This window comes from Leptonychotes weddellii, chromosome 1 (assembly GCF_054177405.1).
Source record: "Leptonychotes weddellii isolate Sample4059 chromosome 1, ASM5417740v2, whole genome shotgun sequence".
NCBI classification, from domain to species: domain Eukaryota; kingdom Metazoa; phylum Chordata; class Mammalia; order Carnivora; family Phocidae; genus Leptonychotes; species Leptonychotes weddellii.
In genome coordinates, this window is record NC_138369.1 from 9,728,529 (window position 1) to 9,735,703 (window position 7,175).

Consider the following 7,175-nt stretch of genomic DNA (forward strand, 5'->3'; position numbering starts at 1 on the left):
ATGACCTCACTGATATGAGGAATTCTTAATCGCAGGAAACAAACTGAGGGTTGCTGGAGTGGGGGGTGGGGTGGGAGGGATGGGGTGACTGGGTGATAGACACTGGGGAGGGTATGTGCTCTGGTAAGCGCTGTGAATTGTGCAAGACTGTTGAATCTCAGATCTGTACCTCTGAAACAAATAATGCAATATATGTTAAAAAAAAGAAGAAGAAGAAGGTAGCAGGAGGGGAAGAATGAAGCGGGGGAAATCGGAGGGGGAGACCAACCATGAGAGACGATGGATTCTGAAAAACAAACTGAGGGTTCTAGAGGGGACGGGGGTGGGAGGATGGGTTAGCCTGGTGATGGGTATTGAGGGCACATTCTGCATGGAGCACTGGGTGTTATGCACAAACAATGAATCATGGAACACTACACCTAAAACTAAGGATGTAATGTATGGGGATTAACATAAGAATAAAAAAATTTTTTAAAAATGAGCAAAGGATTTGAATGGACACCTGGCCATAGAGAATATACAGATGGCATTTTAAAAAGCACATGAAAAGATGCTCAACATCCTTAGCCATCAGGGAAATGGGTGGGAAGGTACCCACTACATTCTAGGATGGTTGCCGGTGAGTGCTGGTGAGGATGTGGAGCAAGGGGAACTCTCTTCATTCCGTGGGCAATATAAAATGATGCAGCCGCTTTGGAACAGTGGCAACTTCTTAAAAAATTAAATGTTCGGGGTTCTTGGGTGGCTCAGTCGGTTAAGCGTCTGCCTTCGGCTTGGATCATGACCCCAGGGTTCTGGGACTGGGCCCCACGTAGGGCTGTCTGCTCAGCCGGAGCCTGCTTCTCCCTCTCCCTGCCACTTCCCCTGCTTGTACTCTCTCTCTGTCAAATAAATAAAAAAATTTTTTAAAAATTAAATGTTCATTTATCCTATGACCTAGCTATTCGGGTACTTGCCCGAGAGCACTGAAAATATGTGTCCATTCAAAGACACGTACATTGATGTGCATAGGTGCTTTGTAATAGCCCCAAAGTGGAAAGAACAAATATCCGTCAAAAGGTGAGGGGATAGATAACTGCTCCATCCAGTGGAATTGTGCTCAGCGATTCCATTAGCAAGAGGAACCAGCATGGGACAACATGAGCGAGCTTCAAATACATTACAATGGGTGAGGGAAACAATATAAAGAAGAATACTTACTCTACGAGCCCATGTATGTAACATACTGGAAAAAGCAAATTAATTTATAGTAACAGGCTGATCAACGGATGCTTTGGGGAGAGGGGGAGGGTGGGAGGGATGGCGAAGAAGCGCACAGAAACTGGGTGATGGAAATCTTAACTATCCTGACTATAGTGGTGGTTTCACGGGTCTATATGCACATCACAACTTACCAAATTATATACTTTAAATGTGCTCAGTTTAGGAGCACCTGGCTGGCTCAGTCGGAGCACACAACTAGTAATCTCAGGGTTGTGAGTTCAAGCTCCACGCTGGGCATGGAGCCTACTTTAAAAAAAAAAAAAGTGCAGTTTATTGTATGTCAATTATATCTCAATAAAGATGTAAAAAAATGTTCACTTAAGAAAAAACTCCATAAAAATTGGGCAAAAGATTTGAACAGACAGGGGTGCCTGGGTGGCTCAGTGAGTTAAGTGTCTTCCTTCCATTCAGTTTATGACCCTGGGGTCCTGGGATTGAGTCCAGAGTGGGAGCTCTCTGCTCAGTGGGGAGCCTGCTTTTTCCTCTCCCTCTGCCCCTCCCCCTGCTCATGCTCTCTCTCTCTCTCTGTGTTAAATAAAAATCTTTTTAAAAAAATATTTGAACAGAGCACGAAATAAATAAACATGAAAACTGTAACAAAATGCTGCTGCATATCTGTTAGGGGCTGAATTGTGCCCTCCCCCCAAATCTATAGGTTGAAGTCCCAATCCCCAATACCTGAGAACGTAATCATATTTGGAGACAGGGTCTTTAAAGAGGTGATTAAGTGAAAATGAGCTCTTTGGGTGGGCCCTACTGCAGTCTGACTGGGGTCCCTGTAAGAAGAGATTAGAGGGGCACCTAGGTGATTCAGTCGGTTAAGCATCTGCCTTCGGTTCAGGTCATGATCGCAGCGTCCTGGAATTGAGCCCTGGTACAGGGCTCCCTGCTCAGTGGGGAGCCTGCTTCTCCCTCTGCCTGCCTGTGCGCGCTCTCTCTCTCTCAAATAGATAAAATCTTTTTTTTTTTTTTAAGATTTTATTTATTTATTTGACAGAGAGAGCATAAGTAGGTAGAGTGGTAGGCAGAGGGAGAGGGAGAAGCAGGCTCTCCGCCGAGCAGGGAGCCGAATGTGGGGCTCGATCCCAGGACCCCAGGATCATGACCCGAGCTGAAGGCAGCCGCTTAACGGACTGAGCCACCCAGGCGCCCCATAAAATCTTTTTTTTTTTTTTAAAGGAGAGAGAGATTGGGACACAGGCATGAGCAGAGCAAAGACCCTGAGGACCCAGGGAGAAGATGACCATCTACAAGCAAAGGAGAGGCCTCAGAAGAAAACTCTTGTGCCGCCAAGCCCTTTGTCTCGGACTCCTAGGTGCCCGAACTGTAAGAAAATAAATTTCTGGGGGCGCCTGGGTGGCTCAGCCAGTTAAGCGTCTGCCTTCAGCTCAGGTCATGATCCCAGGGTCCTGGGATGGAGCCCCACATCGGGCTCCGTGCTCAGCGGGAAGCCTGCTTCTCCCTCTCCCACTCCCCCTGCTTGTGTTCCCTCTCTCGCTGTCTCTCTCTCTGTCAGATAAATAAATAAAATCTTAAAAAAAAAAAAAAAAAAGAAAGAAAGAAAGAAAAGAGAAATTTCTGCAAAAAAAAGCCGCTCCGTCTGTCCTTACGGCTGCCCTAGCAAGTTAATAAGTTCCTGCCTCCAACGTTTAAAATAAGAATAGCTCAGTCGGTTAAGCGGCTGCTTTCGGCTCAGGTCATGATCCCGGGCTCCTAGGATCGATCCCCGCACCGGGCTCTCTGTTCGGCGGGGAGCCTGCTTCTCCCTCTCCCTCTGCCTGCTGCTTCCCCTGCTTGTGCTCTCTCACTCTCTGTGAAGTAAATAAATAAAACCTTTAAGAAAAAAATAAGAATAGCTCAGGATGCCAGGGGCTGGTAAGGACTCCGCTCACCCAGTGCTGCTAAGAAAACAGGCGGCGGGTGTCCCGCGAAATGAGACCCCGTTTTCCGTATAACGCAGCAATCCCATTCCTAAGTGAAACACAGACTCGTGTTCACACAAGAAATGTTCAAAGCTGCTGTTTTGGGGAATCACCAAAAAAAAACGGAGGCATCCCCAGTGTCCGGCAGCCGGTGGGCGCACGAAGCCCGCGGCGGCGGAATCGTACCCAGCGGCGAAAAGGCGCGAGCGGCTGATTCGCACGGCACGGCGCATGCGTCTCGGAGGCCTTTGCCCCGCGAAGGCGCCCGACTCCGACTATACGCCCAGCGCGCTCCTTAGATAAGGCTGTTTTAGGAAAAGCAAAATCATAGGGACAGAAAACACATGCGCGGTTGCCAGGGCCGGGGAGTGGGAGGAGAGACTGCTTCCAAAGCGGCCAGGAGAAGGGGGTGGGGGGATAGAACGGTTCTGTCTCTTGATTGTGGTGGGGAATCCACAACTATGTGTCTTTGTCAAAACTTCCAGAAATGGATGCTGAGAATGCCAGCTTCATCTAACAGGAGAGGAAAAGCAGAACAGGCTGCGAAGCTTCTCGGACCTGATCACATCCTGGCTTTTCGCCTGCGAGGTGCGTGGCGTTGGGGCAGGAACTCCCCTTCTCTGAGCCTCAGTTTCCTCTCAGGAGGACTAGCGGGAGTGTCTGGAGCCGGATTCCAAAGGCCAGCTCTGTAATTCCCCAGAGCACTTCTGCTGGGGCTCATCTAGCACCTGGTGGGTGTGGGTGATAAGCCGGCTGTGCGCCCGGGAGCACCGATGGATGTTCTGGGATCTCATTTTATGAGAGAACAGATTGTACCAAAATAGCCTCCCAGCCTATTTTGGGAAGGGGGTGGGTAGGCCACCGTCTGGCTGGGGGATGATTGGCGGGGCAGGCTGACCCTGTCGCCCCTGTAGGTGTAAGAACTCTGAAGACCAGGCTCTCAAGTCCAGCCTAATTATAGCTGCAGGAGTCACGCTCAGTAGCTTCCTCCGTCTTGGGTTGAAAGAAATGTTCTTTTATCCTCCTCCTCCTCCTCCTCATTATTACTATAATTATGGTAAAATACACAACATAAAATTTTCCGTCTTAACCATTTTTTATGCATGTTTCAGTGGCATTAAGTAAAGTTGCACTGTTGTACAACCATGTAGGACCACCACCATCCATCTCCAGAACTTTCTCGTCTTTCCACACTGAAACTCTGTCCCCATTGATCACTAACTCCCCACTACCTCCCCCTAGCCCCCTGCCATTCTATTTTCTGTCTCTATGGATTTGACTATTCTCGGTGCCTCATGTAAGTGGGGTCATATAGTATTTGTCCTTTTGTGACTGGCTTATTTCCACTCAGCATAATGCCTTCCAGGTTCATCCATGTTGTAGCCTGAGTCAGGATTTCCTTCCTTCATAAGGGTAAATATTATTCCATTGTATAGCTATGCCACGTTTTGCTTATCCATTCATCAATAGACACCTGGGTTGTTTCTACCTTTTGGCTATTATGAAAAATGCTGCTGTGACCATGGGTGTGCAACTATTTCTTGAAGACCCTGCTTTCGATTGAGAGGAAGGTTGTCGAAGCAGGAAAGATGGGGAGGAAGCAGAGCCTCTAGGCCCCAGAGTTCAGAGCTTTGAAATACATGTATGAATATGATACACACATATCTGTATTCAGTTACATATATCATCAGTCATGAGTTTGCATAGAAAATTCCAATTCCAGGGATACCTGGGTGGCTCAGCTGGTTAAGCATCTGCCTTCGGCTCAGGTCATGATCCCGGAGTCCTGAGATCGAGCCCCACAACGGGCTCCTTGCTCAGCAGGAAGACTACTTCTCCCTCTCCCTCTGCCCTTCCCCCTGCTTATGCTCTCTCTCTGACAAATAAATAAATAAATCTAGAAAGAAAGAAAGAAAGAAAAACTAATTTCCAATTCCAGCTCAACGATGCAGGGCATATTGTAGTCTTCTATAGGGAGAAATCTGCAGAGTCTTCTTTTAACCATTAAGTGATGCCTCTCCGCACTCCCCACCGAAGAAAGGGAAGGAGGAATCAAAATAATATTTATCAAGCAAACAACTGTACCTTGGCTGTTCGCGCCTCTTACAGATGTTAGCCACAGGAGGTCACAGAGGTGGGGGTATGAGAAGGGCCTTGCAAGGGCTCAGGTAAACCCATTAAAAGTGTGACCTGGAGCAGGTGACTCTTGAAATTCAAGCATCGTCTCTACAGTGGGCCATTGTAAGGATCAACTAAGAGTGGGGAGGAGGTCTCGTCCTGGGAAGGATCTATTTCCCGGGTTTACGTGGTTGTTGGCAGAATTTCGTTTCTTATGGCTTGATGGACTGAGAGCCTCAGTTTTCCACCAGCTGTTGGCAGGAAGCTGCCCTTAATTCCCCGCCAAGCGGGCCTCTCCAACCTGGCAACTTCCTTTATCAAAGCCAGCAAGAAGTTTCTTTCCGGTTCGCAAAAGAGAAGTCATAGAGGTTTTTTTGGTTTTGTTTTGTTTTTAATTAGGGTGAAATTTACATAACATAAAACTAACCATTTTGAAGTGAACAATCAGTGGCATTTAGTGTGTCCACAGTGTTGTATAACTATCACTTCTACTTGGTTCCAAGACATTTCCATCACCCCAAAAGTAACCCCGTGCCCATAGTAGTCACCCCCCATTCCCCACCACGAGCCCGTGGCAACCACGAATCTGCTTTCTGTGTCTCTGGATTTTACATGTTGTGGACATTGCACATACATGGAATCTCACCCTATATGACACTGTATGTGTCTGACTTCTTTCACTCGGCATAGTGTTTTTGAGCTTCCTCCACATTTCACGTGTGTTGGAGCTCCATTCCTTCCTATGGGTGAATAATATTCCATTATATGCATATACAACATGTTGTTTATCCTTTTGTTCATTGTTGGAGATTTGGGTTATTTCCACTTTGGGGTCATTGCAGATAGTGCTGCTATAAAGATTTGTTTGAACGCCTCTTTTCAGTTCTTTGGGTTATACAGCTTGGAGTAAAACTTTTGGGTCATAGATTTCTACAACCTATTCTTGGAAGTAACATTCTATCACTGTCCCCTCATGACCCCCCCCCGCCATTTATCCAGTTTTGACAAATGTAGACACCCATCTACAAATGCCATCACCCATCATCAAGACATTTCTATCATCAAAAAGTTTCCTTGTGTGTTCTTTTGGATATATACTGAGATTATATACCAAGGAGTGGGAATTTCTGGATCATATGGGGTGATTATATATTTAATAGTCTGAGGAGCCCCATTTTATCCCTTTTTTCATATTCTGTTCATTAAAAGCTAATCCCAAGTCCTCTACACTCAAGGGTAGAGCTTATACAAAAGCATGAGTACCAGGAGCAGGGGATCCACAGGGACCACCCTAGAAGCCGCTCACTCTGCCGTAAGCAAATCTGGGCCACGACCGCACCTAGGAATTCCTATTAAGTGCTCACAACATGCCAAGCACAAAAGAGATATTTTACAAGCCGTCTGTCTTTGAGGGGGGGTTGTTTCTCCCATTTTATAGGAAAACTTTTAGGCTCCGTGGCAAAGGGACCTGCCGGCAGTCACACAGAGCTCATGGTTGGGCAGAATTAGGACCCAGGTCTATCTCACTCCAAATCCTACATTTTTCCCTTTACACTTCACCTCTCTAAGATACATGCGTGGGAGGAGTGTAGCCGAGTCTCCGACTCTCAGAAGGTAAGGCAGTTACCACAGACACAGGTGTTTATAAGCGCCTTTACATCACCCTTTCTGGTTAGTACCTGCCCAGAGGCATCTGGAGAAAAGTCCCAGCTCAATTAGTGGAGGAAACGAGAGTTGAACTGAGCCCATAGCAGCCAGCCAAGAGGTTACGCGAAGGCGTAAAGATAGGATGTTGGCAGGCCTGAGAGTGAGTTCTGGGTTTGCTCTTAACTTCCCACGTGACCCTGGGCAAAACCCTCGTAGTTAAATGAA

At 47.1% G+C, this 7,175-nt stretch overlaps 1 protein-coding gene across 1 annotated transcript in view; it reads left to right on the forward strand.

The window, feature by feature from the left end:
* Nucleotides 1–3,590: 3,590 nt before the first annotated feature.
* The window catches only part of LOC102740356 (NACHT domain- and WD repeat-containing protein 1), a 43,592-nt gene continuing 40,007 nt past the window's right edge, over nucleotides 3,591–7,175 (forward strand). Inside the window, exon 1 of the mRNA XM_081805454.1 lies at nucleotides 3,591–3,777. The gene's annotated coding sequence lies outside the window, so the exon portion shown is untranslated. The remainder of the gene's footprint in view (nucleotides 3,778–7,175) is intronic.